At 36.1% G+C, this 16,205-nt stretch overlaps 1 protein-coding gene across 2 annotated transcripts in view; it reads right to left on the bottom strand.

Annotated features, from left to right (window-relative positions):
• Positions 1-15,620, bottom strand: part of LOC148168733 (uncharacterized) — a 50,930-nt gene extending 35,310 nt beyond the window's left edge. For both annotated transcript variants that reach the window (XM_088045726.1, XM_088045731.1), the window contains exon 1: positions 15,529-15,620. The gene's annotated coding sequence lies outside the window, so the exon portion shown is untranslated. The remainder of the gene's footprint in view (positions 1-15,528) is intronic.
• Positions 15,621-16,205: the final 585 nt, after the last annotated feature.

The raw sequence follows: 16,205 nt of genomic DNA, 5'->3' as shown, positions 1-16,205 counted from the left end.
GAAAAGACTGATATCTTCCCTTTTGACGCGCTGACAAATACGTTGGTATCTCTTATAGTTTAGAAGTTACAAAAGAAAAAACATTGACTAGTTTTTTAAAAAATTACAATTAACAAGTATTTAAAAATCAATGCCTCAGCTTCAAAATCGTAATTTATAAGCACATAAATTAACTCAAATACTGTTGCAAAGTTAGTAGGTCACTTAAAATTTATTTTTGCATTTTTACTTGAAAAATTTCATTTGTAGCAAAATTATCTAGAAAGTTACGAAAGCTTCTTTAACAGTTGCTGCATAATGTTAATTTACGATTTTCCATTCTGGCCAGTGAAATTATTTAGAAACACCAGATTTATTAAAAAACTAAATTTTTGTGGGCATTCAAATTAAAAGATCTTTTTTATTTCTTATTTTGCAACAAATGTCAAAGGAATAAAATTTATTCCTTAGTTCAAATCAATTTTAACTATTCGATTAACCCACCACCACTTTCAGCACATAGTTCATTTCTAACTGGTAATTCTTTAAAACTTTCGAATTTTCTCAATTATTGTTTAGGATGCAACTGCATTTATTATTTAATATTTACACATTATTGAGTAAATTTTTCTTTAATGTTCAATGCACTATTTGATATTTTGAACCCACAGCCTGTTATTATGTATTTACGATTACAAAATTCAATAAATAAAAATATGAAAAATTGATTTTAAGAGTACAAACTAATAATTTTGAAATTTTAATTGCAGATTTATATGTTTTGACATAAGCAAAAAATGTTATTCCTTTGTCATTTTTTTTGTAAAGTGGAAAATAAAGTTTTTTTTCTCTTGTGAACTCAATCCGGGGACGTACTGTATGTTATCAAAAATACAATTTATTCCCAAACACCAAATTTCGTCGAAAAATGCTGACGCAAACTTCATACTGTATGTGTAATTTTTTTTCTAAAAATTGCTCTCCATTCTTGGTCATGTAACTTCTAAACGACAAGAAATAATAATAAGGTGTTTAACAATGCTTTAGAAACAAGAGATCTAAACCTTTATAAAAACGTATTATAATAAAAAATCACAGTTTCAATTTAAGAGATCTATGCAAAAATCTATAAAAACTATTCGTTCGTTTTTTGAAATTTGTTTCTTGGAAAAAATTGACTCGTTCCAGCAATACTGAAAAAAACAAAAGTGGACGTGGTATTTCAAAACGTTATTTTACAAATATTTTAAACTTAAACTGATGGAGCAAAACGGACTTAGATTTAGATCAGGAGGCAATTTTCCACTGCACCAGTACAAATTTCGTCAAAAATTTGTTGACTAGTTCCGAAGTGGTCGGCGCCAAATTTATGTGATGCGATCAAACCAGGAGTGGGAGCAGTCTGTTTTGCCATTAATTAAGTTCGAGATTTTCTGATAGCGCCTTTGTTGTGTTCTACGAAGAGGTAATCTGTTGATTGTACCGAGAGCATTAAAATGAGCTTCGCTCTTGTGGCCTTCACATTATTGATATGTGTATTTAGTAAGAACATGAGAACTCAAAGGGATTAAAATAGCTGACGTCTCTAGAATTACGGAAAGCTCTTTGACAAATTCTGATATCGTCGCCACATCTGTAATGATTTAACGTTGAAATATAAGGTAACACATGTTCGTTTTAGTAGAACAAACTATTAAAAAGCTTGACATGTATCGTGAAGGAATCCGATTAACGAAATATTCAACGGGCACGCAACTCTGTCAAACTGGAAGATTTTAATTAACATGTAGCCAGCGATGGATTTTTTATAAAACGCCTTCGATTAATTCCGGCTTTCTAAAATAGACCGTTTATTAGATTTAGAACAGTCGGGAAAAATCCGTCAGAATTATAAATAAATTTTACATGCGTAAGTCGAAATTTTCGGAACCCAGCTGACACCTAAACACAAAAGGTCTTGTAATCAGAAACTGTGATACCCTGACCTAAACGTTATAAAATATTTATTGAATTCTCCGGCGCAAGATCCGGTTATCCCAACACATTTAAATACTTTCATTTTGTTTGCTTTCCTCTTTTTACGCCGAAAATTCATGCAGGTATGTCATAATTAGGGGCGTTTGTGTAAACCCTTGAGGGCACCGTTTGTTCAATTGTGAATGGGGCAAGGAATTTTTGGGGTGCAAAGCGAAGCAGAAAACACAGTGAGGTCATTGTGTTTGTATGACACAAATAATGGAGTCTAGAAAGGGATAATGAAGCAAATCAGTCACTTGATATTGCCACTTACGCTACGCTCGAGGAAAGAGATTCCGTCTCTTAATAGGGCGTTAATGTTTTTCAAGTAATAAGAAAAAATTGTGTCTCTCCATCTTCTTTATCAAATTAAGGGTCTATATTTGGTGAAGTGATATACGACTTGGCCACTCTATCCGGTTTTGTATTAACATAATGGCTCTTGGTGAGACAAAGGGGTGAATTCCACACTCGTATTTTTACAGTACATCCCTCCGAAAGTGCATAGTGTCGGTGACATTTGCAATAATTGATGTGAATTATGTAGGTGATATTTTCTTCCGGTTTGTTTTATTGCGTTTCTTGTTTTATTGTGGTTCGTGTCTGATTTTTCCTTGCGTTTTTTCCACGGGATCTCTTTTCGTAACAAGAAAGTGGCTGTTTTAGTTCGGAAACTTTCAATCGTCGGACGTATCATTTATGCAACGGTATCCTTTTCGACCTTTGCAAACATTCCTTAAATAATGCCGGCTTCAAGTCATGCAATTTAGATTCTAGTCTCTCCGAGGACATAATGTGACATATTGTGATGTAGAAGCTTCCAGTTAACGCTGATATTTTTGACAGTCAAGCAAAAAATATCCATTGAGAGCTAAATTTATTAGGACTGAATATTTAAAGGCGAGCTCAAATGTTGTTTCGCTGGAGAGATAGAGCAGACTTGCAGCGGATGAGCTAAACGGAGTTTGTAGACCGAGCTGCGAATTAATGAATGAAATCTCGCTTCTTCAGAGAATAGTGTTGGCTCCTAGATAGTCAATGTGAGAAGCAGAAAATTGTGGTTCTACTCTTGGAAACATTTTGCCACCTGAAAAAGGAGTTTTACACAGAATGTCTAGATTTAGTGCGACATTAACGCCGTTCTTAATTGTTGTTAACCACAGTTTCTAACTTATGGCTTAAAGTTTCGTGAACGTAAAAACTGTCTTTTTTTACTTTTGGTCAGTAGTTAACACTCTGGAGGCTTCTAATATTCAAAATAACGAGCTTTATCGATATTACTTGTGTAATAAAACAAGATTTATTGAAAGCTGTTTTGGAGCTAAATTGTTGTGAAAATTCGGTGTAGGAAACATGGTTTAATTGTGTAAAATAAATTGGGTTATTTTCAGTCAGTTTAGCACATAGAAATAATTCCTTGCATGTCGTTTAGCTGAGAAGTTGAAGAGATTTTAATGATCGTGTGAAGCGATGATTGATTCGCGGGTATTTAACTCGCGTTGATGTTTTTGTGTAATTTCGGCGTAACCACCTTTCGGGATTCGGTCGTGGTGGGTTCTCATAAAAAGCCATTCATCATCCCGACAGGCGAATAAGAAAAACAGTTAGTAAAATAGTGTTCATAAATACGGTTTTAAACCGGCACAAAAGGCGACGCGCAGCATAAATTCCGAAACGCATATTGTAATAAAACATTAACCCTCTCGCATCCACAAAAGCGAAAAATATAAAATAAAACATCTCGAGGTTTGCGTGCAACTTTTTAAATCTCGTAAAAAATGAAAAATGAACAACATTCGCATTTTAATGGCCGACGAACTGCTGAAGCACCTCGAAGGGCCGCGGCCGACACGGGCTCATATTCCTAATAAAGTTAGAAGGAAACGACGCAGAGCCGCTGGAAGATAAGCTAAGGTCCTCGGAGACCGCAGACTTTCCGTTTTTGCTCCCTCAAAAGCTCCGCACATTTTTTGCCTTTCACAAAAATAAATTTACCCAGCTAAAGTCCGTGAAATGTCTATAACACATCTTTTTTCGACGCCCCCTATCTTACTTTATTGCCGTGTCAAGAAATTTTCTTCGACTCGGAGACACTTCATATATTATGGAAACCCTCAAATTATTCAATATCGGAAATTTATATGAATTATTTAAATGAAGACTGAACCTTAGCGAGGAACAAACCGACACACACCCGATTCAAACGCATTTTCCAATATTTATTACTTAATAAATTAGCCGGCTCGCACAAAAGTAGCCACTTTTATCCAGTCGTAAATCTAAGGGAACCCATAATTCGATCAGCTTGCAAAAATATTCCGCCAACGACTTAAACACTCCAATACAGGGGAAAAGAGCTTTCACTGAATTAGTACCGTATCGAAAATATTTAATTTGGAAACGAGCATGAGATATTTTGCAAAATGCAACTGCCTCCAATTGGTTCAATGCTGCAAATTGAATATAGAAGAGAGAATTTAAACTTAAATCGATTTTTCTTCAGCCAAACACATTGCAAATTTGTGTTAAAACTTTTGAACAAAGTAAATTAATGTCAGTAGCCTCACCTAAACAAGACAAAACTGTTTCACATAGTGCAACTGATTTTAAGTTCAACTAAGCCAAAATTTATTGAACGTTTTACCGACTAATTTTTGCATAATCGCGTGTAGTTATTAAATGATTGGTAAATTGCTACATCGAAATGAAATTCTAGTTGGTTAACCAAACCCGATACTAATGATGCATTCAATACGAATAATCATATCAGTTAACTAAAGAATAAAATCAAGTATCGCTAATCTGCTAACATCAAGCGGTGCGCAAAAATAATAATTTTCCTTTGCAAACACACAACTTATCGTGTTTTCCTAACGTCCAATTAACTTCATTGTTAATCACCTCCCGCGTTTGTAAATCTGTAGCTGTAATTGCGGCACAAACACAAGGTGATAACGTAAAAAATTTATTGCTCAATTTGCACACGTCCATTGTTCCGTGTTACATGCCTCTCCAATAAGATGGTAATTACGTCAAAGTTTCCCCTTTCCGAAAATACGACTTCGTCACGTAATAACTTAATTACTGAAATAAAAAACTCAAATTGAGCGTTTCTGTCCACGTCCATGCACAAACATCGCCCATAACCGTGAAATATGTCCATGGGGCCGTCCGCGATAACCGTCCGGAGTCAACCGGAGCACGCAAAGTCCGGACACGATGCATTTAATTGTTCTACTCCTTGAAAACTTCGCGTCGCCACAGACTAATCCGATTTCGACGGTTTTTATTAATTAATGAGGGGATCCGGGCAATTCCGGTCAACTCCGTTTCCTCTATCTGTTTACGCTACTGCGGATTGCGGTGGTTCGGCACAGCTTTATCATGCAACTGTTGTATAAATTAACCATAACTAGGTAATTCAGGACGAATCAACCGGATTTCTATCGGACTCCAATTGGAAAAACGGAATTCCTAAACGTTGTTTAATTTAATTAGGGAAGAACGCGGTCGTTTAATCGATTAACGGCTCCGGATTCCGGACGCTTTTAACGCGCTTAGAACGAAAAACCATTAAAGTGCGTTACTACCGGACTTGATCCCTTTCTGGTTCGGGGATGACTTGTGTAAATATTTACGTTGCTCCATCCTAAATAAAAACAGTCCATTACGCCAATTTAGCTAATAAAGAAACCAAATAAGGAATTTTAATGAGGTTAGGCTTGTGGGAATAAAACAACCGTAACGACGTCTTGGATAGAAAATCAATAAAAATAACATTGTGAAGTGAAGAAATTAGCGTGGTCGTTACTTATTGGACACTCTTCAGAAGTTCATCATCGTTATGAATAAAGATTTTCGATTAAGTAACTATTTGTATCCAATAATTCGTTCAGTCGTGCTTTTCCACTTCTTGAAATACCGCCGCGTTTTTCAAACAAGTGATAACATAAACATGGTTGCACCAGCTGCGATAGTGGTCAAGATAAAAAATATTTCAATACGAACTAAATAAACTCTAGCCGGAGTTGAGATTATTTTACAAGAACCACAACTGTTTGTTTAGTTGGCGGAGATATACTTTTCATAAACTTGGATGAAACTATTTGGGAACACTCATAAGAAGCTAAGGCGGGTAAATAGAGCGGATGAACAGCAACTTCTTCGATTTTTTACAGGCTTTGGGGATGGAAGAGAATTTTCCGACGTGTTCACAATGAAACGACAATCGATTTGGTTGATTATTTTAAATTGGTAGTGTCGTTGCGTTTTTTGTTTTTTATTCGCAGCTTATTAAATATTCCAACAGGTTGTGAACTAATAAATTATGAACTAGGAGCTATCTAACGAATAATTAATTCAAAATGTATGTACTTTTATTAAAGGAATAATTTTCATAAGTTTTTTCTTAACATCTCATAAAAATATTCTTGTTTACAATATTGTAGTAGAGAGAATGCTTTGTAAGTGCAGGCAAAAATTTACCGTCGATATTGATGTAATGTTAAATTGCAATGTTGCTAGACAGCACGGGCCGGTGACCTTTGACCCCATATATGATTTTTGATCTAAATATTTTAGCTCTAATTGTGGTAATGTTCTAATTGGAAATGGGATCTAACATTTTGGATTGTAATCGTGATTATATTGATATTGCTTTCCGCGGTTTGTGTATTATTTTACATGTTTCCTAGCGGTTAACAGCAATTTAACTGGATCGTCGCAGGTTTTGTGGTTCTAACACCTTAACAACAATATTGAGTTTACAAACAAGCTGTTGGTTGTTCTTCAATTTGTCAATTGAATTAACTGTTGTCAAGATAAATTAAAGCGGAGAGTCATCCTGCGAGGTCACTCGCCCTTATGAAGCTAACTCCTTTTCTTTTTTGAAAATGTTTATTGATCTGTGAGAACCATTTTGATTGATTTCTGAAAAGATGGAAAATAAGGCGACAAAGTTTGCTCCGGACTCCGGACTAAAAACTGCTTATTTCTGGCGGAGTAGCAACAAATACGTGAAACTTAGTTGAAAACGAAAATTTTCAAATGTTTTCTACTAAAATTTATAACTTGGCAATTTTGATCCGAAAACAGTAGAATTTGGACACGTTATTACTTTACACTACTTTAATAACGGTGCTAAGTTACAAACGTTTAGAATAAAAATCTTTTAGAATTTTTTTAGAAATTTTGCAACGATTTCTATTAAATTCAATAACTTTGATAATTTTTATCCGCAAAGAGTAAGATTTAGTGGAGTTAACTACTTTGGACTTGTTTCTCTATTGTACTAAATTAGAAAATATTTGGACAAGAATTCGAATTTTTAGTTTTTTTCTCCTGAGCTTTCTAAAAATTTTCACATTTTTTTACTAAACTTATAACTTTGGCTATTAAATCTGAAAACAGTCGTAGAATTTGGACACGTTATTACTTTAGGCTAGTTTAATAGTTGTGCTAAGTTGCAAAAATTTACAATAAAAATTTGAGTTTATAGAAATTTTTATTTTCTGGACGAATAAAAAATTTCAATCGTTTTTTATTAAATTTTGTAACTTTGGCAATTTTGATTTTAGAACAGTAAGATTTGGTGGAGTTACTACTTTGGACTTGTTTATCTACTGTAATAAATTAGAAAATATTTTGGCAAGAATTCGAATTTTTAGAGTTTTTTCTCCGTGACTTTCTAAAAATTTTCATACTTTTCTACTGAATTTTATAACTTTGGCTATTTTCACCCGAAAACAGTAAAATTTTGGCACATTGTTACTTTCGACTAGTTTAATAACTGTGTTGAGTCACAAAAGTTTCAAACAAAAAAAACTTTGAGATTCGTAATAAAGAATTCTAGTCTCAAGTTAACATTTTAGTTTGACACTGTTCTAACAGTGCAATTCTGACTTAGGTAGGTACATCCAAATATTGCATTATTTATTTGCGTGTTTGAATTGGATTTGCATGTTTTATAATTAACCACCGGACGAGCTTTTCTTGCCTTCCAGAGACTAGATGGGCCCGAATTTCGCGCTAGGTAGAATAAACAGATTGAAATTTCAACTTTATAGCAAAATGAAATGGAGACGTGGAAAATAAACTATAAATTTGAACAATACAAATGCGGGTTCGACTCTAGATCTATTTGTCAAAATGGAATAGAAAATGACAAAGACATTACAGCTCTCAGTTATTTAATCTACCGGAATACACTCATACCGCGGTAAAAATATTCTAAATTGTAAATAGAAGCTCAAAGCTCTATTATATTAGAGTTGTGAAGTGCGCTGTGCTTTCGCTTGATGTCGACGGTTCTACAGCTTTTCAATCAGACTTTTTGCACAGCGTGCATTGTTTTTTAATTATGATAAACTCGATAAAGTATTACAAAGCAGTGACGCTTGAAACTGTCGCAATACTTTTATAAAAACAAAGTCAGTTATTTTATTATAGAAATTATTGATAGGCGTATTGGCTCATTTCTCAGAGTTAAACTCAAAACGGATTGACTGTTCAGGAAGAGCGTTGAAATTGCATAGTAGAACGAACAAATATTTACAAGGGTTGAACAAGCCGCAAATGCTGTTAACTCTCGACGTCTGTTAAATTTTTTTAGGTCGGCAGTAACGATGATTAATATGCGCGCTTGCTATTACGTACATTAAATCGGAATTTAGCGAAAGGTATTTTGGAAATTTTCCCTCCCTTCAGGTGATAAAATGGTCGGAATATGTAACAAATTAAAAATAAATACACCGCAAAAATGTGTCTTTATATTTTCGCCCCTTTCCATAAATCTCTCAAAACATTCATTTTTTTCTCGATTATCCCAGCAGGTGATTTCGGTTTGCAAAAATCCGAGTTTTCCAGCTGTTGTCAGTAATTAAAATCAAAAGTTCCCCTCGAAGTTCGATTGCATGTTTCCATACAACAATTATTATTATTCTGTTTGTGATGGGATCGCGAAATTACTCTCGCAAATGCTCGTTTTCGTTGTCGATGTAGCGTATAAATCATGGAACACATAACAAGAGAGAGAAAAAGAGGCCGGGAAAAAAATTATGAGTAATATTGTGTCTAAGTTCGACGCTGCGCGAGATGTGTGTAAATATGTTTTACGAGTAACTTTTTTCTGAGGCAGAAGATCAGGTGCGTGGGCGGCCTAGGGTGAGGTCGAGCTGCCCCCAGCGAAAGACCGGGAGGCATAATCCACAGGAGACAAAGCGGTTCTTATCTCTGTTGTCTATCGGTTCGGACGGATATCCTCCAGTGGAGTCAATCCGCATCCCAAACAGCCAAGATAAGTGTGGCCGGTCTTCGCGGACGGAATATTTAATTTACAGGGAGTATATCGTCATTTGGAACGACCCAATTACAACTGTCACCATGCCTCTCGCTGGGGGAAAATTACGACCCTCCATGGTATCGATAAAAGGAACAAAGAATCTGGTTTAGTGGTAAAAAATTGTGTTTTTTAGAAATTATGGAGCTGCCTCCTTACGCCAACGGCTTCATTTATAAGCATTGTTAGCACATTGAAAGTCTCGGTTCTTTTGGAGAGACTATAAAAGTGAAATGTGTTTTTCAATTCAACAGGATATAGTTACACTTAGTTCCTATTATAAGTCTTCAGGGAAAAATCCAATCTGCACTGGCACCAGTTACAGGAGTCCAACACTACGAACAATGAGACGACTTGAAAAGCTCCGCGAAAAAATGTTAAATAAAAAGTAAAACAAATATCTGTACATGGATCAAGCTTTCATCTCACTGTAAGTTATTAAAAATTGGAAGAGGCTCTTTTTTAAATGCTTTTGTTTCACTAACTTTATGACAAAGCTTTATTTTTTCAAACATCACTCCAACTTTCCGATTGTTGTTTTATCCCATCTATCGATTACATTTACTTTTCATCTTTTGTTAGTAGCTATAGCAACGCCGTGAAATCATTGGGAAACTGCATTTTTAATGAACATTTTTAAAGGCCGCTGCATCAGTCGGAAATATTTGGCTGTGCTTTCGTAATCAAAATATCGTAGCAGCTTAACTCGTTCCAATAGGAAAAAGCAAAAACATCAGATTTCTCTGGGATTAGCATGTAGCGTTTAATAATATTTTTATTTTGCAATGCGACACGAGTGTAATTAAATATTTCCCCGGCTGAGATTATCCACTCGCAATGTCGTTTGTACCAACAAATTCCGGGAAACGATCTCATTTCATTTCAGTAAGTATATTAATCGAGAAAACTGGTAGAAATAAACATCAAGGTGCACTTTTATGATCTGTCCCGAGCTTTTCATGTAGTTGGATATAAAACTGTAAAACAAAAAGTGCATGGAATATAAGATGCCACTTGAAGATATGGCGGTCTTTTTTTACTTTTTCTGATTAATGCTAGACATGTTGTAGGTTTTAATGTTTTTATGACTCTCGCGTTGTGATCAAAATTCAAGCTTAAGCGTTTGATTATCGGTAACACGACTGCAAATTACTAGAATCTGAAAAAGAGATTTCGTGCTGTGTTCAATTCGCTGTTAACTCCACCATTATCAAGATAAGAACAACTATCAATTTCTACTCAACGCGACGGCAACGCATTCTGCTGCAAGATCTAGGAGGATTGTGTTTTGGAAAATGGGGAGTGTCAAAAATCGTCTGTTCTGAATATTTGAATATAAATCGCAAGAAATAAATCCTCCCCTGGCAATTAAGATAGACCTGTTGTGTATGCAAGCCATTAACATCGTGTCATGTAAAAAATAGCTTACGTGTTAATTTCGCATAAAATCGCTGGTAACCTCGAGTGAATTTCCGCATTTATGATTGTTTGCATTCCTTCGTCGGTAATTTTAGCGTGGCGCTGTCTTCGTCCACATATTCCCCCTTGTCTCTCGTCCAACTTTCCGTAAACATACATTTCTCTCATCATGACACATAACTAACGACACTTTCAGCTTTTTAATTTTTCCTTTTGTCATCGTCGATGGTCGTTGCCAGATTTTCCGCGGTGTCGTTAAAATTCCCTTCATTGTTGCGCGCCAGTGTCACCGTCCATAAATCGGTGATGGCGATGTCGTCGCATTCGATCGGCCTAAATGGGCGAATTAAATGCAATATAAACACGTTATTAGCGTAGGCAGTTAAAGGGGTTACTTAAAAAATCTCCGCGACGATATATCTCGTTGGAGTAATCTCTTAATTCACTTAAGTGAATGCTAATGTCTCGTGGTCTTGTCGAAGCGATTTACAAAGAACATTTTTGGCAGCTGCTGGCGTTCTGACAACCACCGTTTGTTATTTTGTCGTTTTTTCTGTTTCATCCATTTTTTAGAGCTTATAATACGGAAATACGTCTTGCGGATGTTGCGGCTCTCTGCATTATTTATCCTATAATATCCGTAAGTACCCGCTTCTGAATCAATCAGTCACAGAACTGGCGACATTCGACATGGCCCGACCTGAACTGCAGCAAGTTGAGCACCGGAACTGCAATAAAATTGCTTCCGGGAGGAAATTGTTTCTTTTAACCTGATAGATGGTTATTGAAGGTCCAACATTTTGCGGATCAAAAACTTTTAACTGTCGTCCAACAATTACGGATTATCCTGAAACCGGAATAGTTTCAGTATCGATAAAACTTGTCACACGTTTGATGTTATTAATTCACAATCATTCAATAAAAACCGCTCTGAAATTTCTAAACAAAATACGCCACTATGCTATTGATTTTTATGTAAAGTTTGAAACACGCCAATTCCTGAATGCGACACCTCATTTTTCATGCTTTTACATAATTGGGGCCATTTAAAAATTGCCCACTTCTTCCGCTCGTCGAGTATCTATCTGTTAAAACTATTAAATCTGTGATAAACAGATGTCAATCTACTTTTATTGGACAACTGTTGACCTCTTCGCCGAATCTTAACATGTGCTGGGTCACTGAGTGCATTAATATTGTAAATTACGACGCACATAACAGTCCACTGAAGATGAATTTATCGTGCCTCTATTATCAAATATAACAAATGTTTTGTGGATGAATTTTTAACGAAACCACTCATTTATTCATGCCGTGCTATATTCTTTGACACTTTTAAAAACACAGGTAACGTATAATTTAACAATGACTTTACTCAACAAAATATAATTTGCCTCCTTACAAATAATTCAGTGCGAGCCACTCCGGGCTGAAAATCAGTGGAAATTGAGTTTGATTCATTGGATTTTAACAATCTATTATTTTAGAAAGACCTGATAAGATCGATGGACGCTTTTGTTGAATTCTTTGCAGTCCGGAAATTGAAATTCAATGTGGTTGTGTAACCAACAGATACCTATACAGCGATCGATAATTCGGAATATACACGGAGATTACGATGTAAATAGATTTATAATTGAACATGTTTATGTTTGGCTAGTCAATATTAGCCAAACTGTAGGAGTTATTGCTGAAATAAACTTTCACTGCAGAAATTAAAATTTCAGTAGCTCTCTTCGAATCGATACGGTTGGCGCATTTTCGAAATCCACAAAAGAGACTCGTTTGTCGATCTATCAAAATTGAGTCTACGATAAATATTTACAGCTATTGTGGTAGTTTACGACTGATTTATTAATAATTATTACATCATAAAGTTTTATGTCATTATTAATTTTATCGGGTGTAATTTTTATTCCCTCCTTCCCTTTTTTCCAAACTAAATTCCTTAACTGTCGGCATGCAATTTGTTGATTGCAAAATTATGATTACATTACAATGCAAATTAACCGGGAAATGTTTAAAACATTAGCACCTATCGATCTTTCGTCACTCTATTTTTATTGGAACTCTTTTACAGTTTGTACGAGACAATGTTTGGAAATAGTGAACCTCATTAGTCTGAATTATGTATGTGTTTTAACACGTTAATACGATCGATTCTGTTTTTCTTGAATGGAAATAGGAGAATCGCTCGTTGAATACATTACAAGACGTCACCCGGGATTTGTTTTTTTTTATGGGAAAACCAGAAAAGTGATTCGTCTATGATTCTAAGGGAACCTCAATAAATGTTTGATGAGATAAATGTCGATAAACTCACCAACTTTGCTAATCATCAAACCATCTAAAATTGATCTAATCTCAACGGCCGGATCGGCAAACTTCACAAAAGGAGTTGATCTGATTGGAGCGTACCTTCATGTGATTTGTGTTTCAAACCCGGTGACGTTTAATTGGTATATTCATATCGATTTCAGTGGAAAGATTCACTGAGCTGCAATTTCTGCTGCATGAAAAATGTGATATTGCGACTCCACAAAGAAGCAAAGGGATGCATTTTGCATTTCCGTAGAGACACCCTTTGAAATTTGATATGGAAACAGTACATAATAAAGGAAACTTGGACACAATAATTTTAGAGCCATGTGGGAAAAGTTTCTTGAAAACAACTTATCCAAACAACAATTTATTGAAACCCACTTATCGATTTACGTCCAGTGGGAAAAGAAAATCGCGAGAAATGAGACAATTTGCTGTGGATACAAATTGTCATTAGGGGTTGTAGGTATGTTATTTCATCAAATCGAGCGGGTTCTTTGATCTTGTCTCATGAAGATGATGTAAATACACCGGAAATACTTCCGATATCCTGTTTTCCTCACTCAGAGTGTTTGAACATCAATCTTCCTTCTGACGAAAAATTACAATGTGTCTTGTGCTAATTTATGTACAGAGGTGCGATATACTTATCCCGGGTTCCTTTTAGAAATAAGTTCTGGCGCCAACTTCCAAGAATAAACCTTTTGGTTTTTGTATTTTGTGGGATTCTGTAATGTATGTAGTGCAGCAGTGCTCCAGATTTTTTGGAAATGTAACAAAATAAAATCATTTACGTCAGTCTGCTAACAAAACATTGCAAAATCCGATGTAGCGTATTAAAAGGTTGCATTTTACGCTATCAAATTTTTGGCTTCAGTCCACAATAATTTCCATTGTGTGTTAAACTGCGGACGGATTGCTAGACGTTCATTGTTACCAAGGACCCTGTTTGAGACTTCGGGTTCTAATTTACACGGGTCAGTGTGGTGAAAAAGTCTCATTTTCATTGGCAATATGTGCATAATCCGAATTACTTAGATGGAAATCATGTTTGTGTAGGTACATCGAATTATAATCTACAGCCCAGAATAGCGAATCCGATTAAAACGTCGATGACACAGAACTACAATGATTTGAAGCTTGAAAGCTGCTGAAAGCTTTGATGCCTACCATCGCCACAATTGTGAAGATTTTGTTTTGCCCTGAATTTTTCCTGAAGATTGTCTAGACCCCCCAGGACTCGTGTGTCCGTAAATCAAGTACATCAATTAAAATGTAAATTTTAATGGAAATCCGTAAATTTAAGGAGTGACTAATTGTGTGGGAACCCAAAAACTCAACACCAATTAAAAACTAGTCCAATTAAGATAATGGAATTGTTTTAATTGACTCCGCATTTCGATTGTGATCCTGCGAGGTCCATTCTTCCTCCGTCATGATTTTATGTATCATCTGAGACTCGACTTTGCGTCCATTGGACCCGACAAATCTCAAGAATTTACATTCGTCTTCCAGCCACACATATATCTTTCCTTCGAGTTTTCCTTTCTGACCTAAAAATAACAGTAAAGGAAAACGTAGTTTGCAACGCCAAGACCTTTCATTAATCTCAGTGTGCAATTAGCGCCAAAGACGCCGTTTCATTATTAAAAGCGAACTCTTCTTTTTGCTGTTTAATTTTATCAACGGAAAAAGTACGAGCACATGCCACATGTTTGGCTTTTCTGAAGCGTCAAGTTGTGGGTTTTTTTTGCTGTCATTTGTAACATGTTTCTCTAATGAATGACAACAACTGGACTATTATCGTTAAGAGTTCGGGAAAAAAATACGGTGGCGTGTTAAAATGTTGTTCTTTGCTTTTTACGAGACGTTAACGTCAATGGAACGATAACGAAAACGTAATAAATTTCTTTTAGAAAATAATTTCGATCTGACAAAGTTACACTAATATTTATTTGGAGGTGAGATGTAACGAGTTTGTTTTATTCGGTTGTAATTGAATTTTACGAGATGTTTAACATTTAGTGAGCAGTTCGCCCGATTAGAATTCCATAAATAGACACGCATGGTTAGGCGCAAAACCAAACACCGGATTAGTGCCGAGATTTATGGTGGTTTTGGTTGCTTTTTGCAAGGGATGATTGTCATAGGTGTAGGGAAATCGTTTGGCTGCGAAAGGATGATGTAGCTGTGTCGGGAAAAACGGCGAAGAGGGTTGTTTAATATTAAAACCGGTTGATATAATTTTATTTGGTCATTAAAAATTCCGGGCGCGCGGAGGATGTTGTTAGCATACAAAACTTGAAATTCATCCGTTTATCGTCCGTGTTAAATGCAAGTTAAACATTTTTATGTAGCTTCTAATGTTGTCCAACAAAAGAAGTACACGTGTCGAGAAGTGTTAAATGTGCGAGATGGGGTAATAAAAATAGTTAGTGCTTCTTCTGCACACTTACCTATAGATTATTACTCCCATGGAACTAAGTCATGTTCAAGTCACATTGACCACGAGAGCATGGGTCCGCGCGGACCCAGCTTGTTTGTATTGTGTATAGCGCGAGCTTTCACAGTATCGGCACTGTTCACCCGCGATTTAGAGCAAAAACGCTGAAAAGTCGAGCATTTACGGAGTGCGGTAGCCTCGGAGGCCCGGGAACGAAATAACTTGGCGGCTGAGAGAGCAGCCGCTTCTCCCTTCTCTTCGTATGGGCACCGCTGGAACACGAAGGATTTTCGAACGTAGGTCGCAGACGCGTCGGCGCGCTCTACTTGCATCCCTTCCTCGCCTGCAACTACCCTCGGCTGTCTCGCTTCACCCCGTCTCTATTTTGAATTTCTTTGCCTGCTCGAGCTACCCCGAGGTCGTTTCTATGATCCGTCCCGTATGGATTTTGCCACCAATCATCCCTTGCGCTGTCCTTAGCGCGATTCATTGATAGAAAATATGTTTTATTCAATTTGACGTGGCTACTAAAAGGAAGCAAGGGCCCATTTTTGGGCTTATTCCCTCTCCAAACGCCAAGTCTAATTTCTTTATGTTTTTTCTGGATCCTGGAGGGACTCCAAGACCGCGCTCTTCAAACAAGCTCGTTATTTCATCGACGCTCATGTTTGCGGTCTCTTTCGACGACGA

The sequence above is a fragment of the Gnatocerus cornutus genome, chromosome 9, assembly GCF_029298725.1.
Source record: "Gnatocerus cornutus isolate USDA-ARS CGAHR chromosome 9, icGnaCorn1.1, whole genome shotgun sequence".
Classification (NCBI taxonomy): domain Eukaryota; kingdom Metazoa; phylum Arthropoda; class Insecta; order Coleoptera; family Tenebrionidae; genus Gnatocerus; species Gnatocerus cornutus.
Note: the sequence above shows the minus strand (reverse complement) of the source record. Positions and strands in the feature narration are given on the sequence as shown.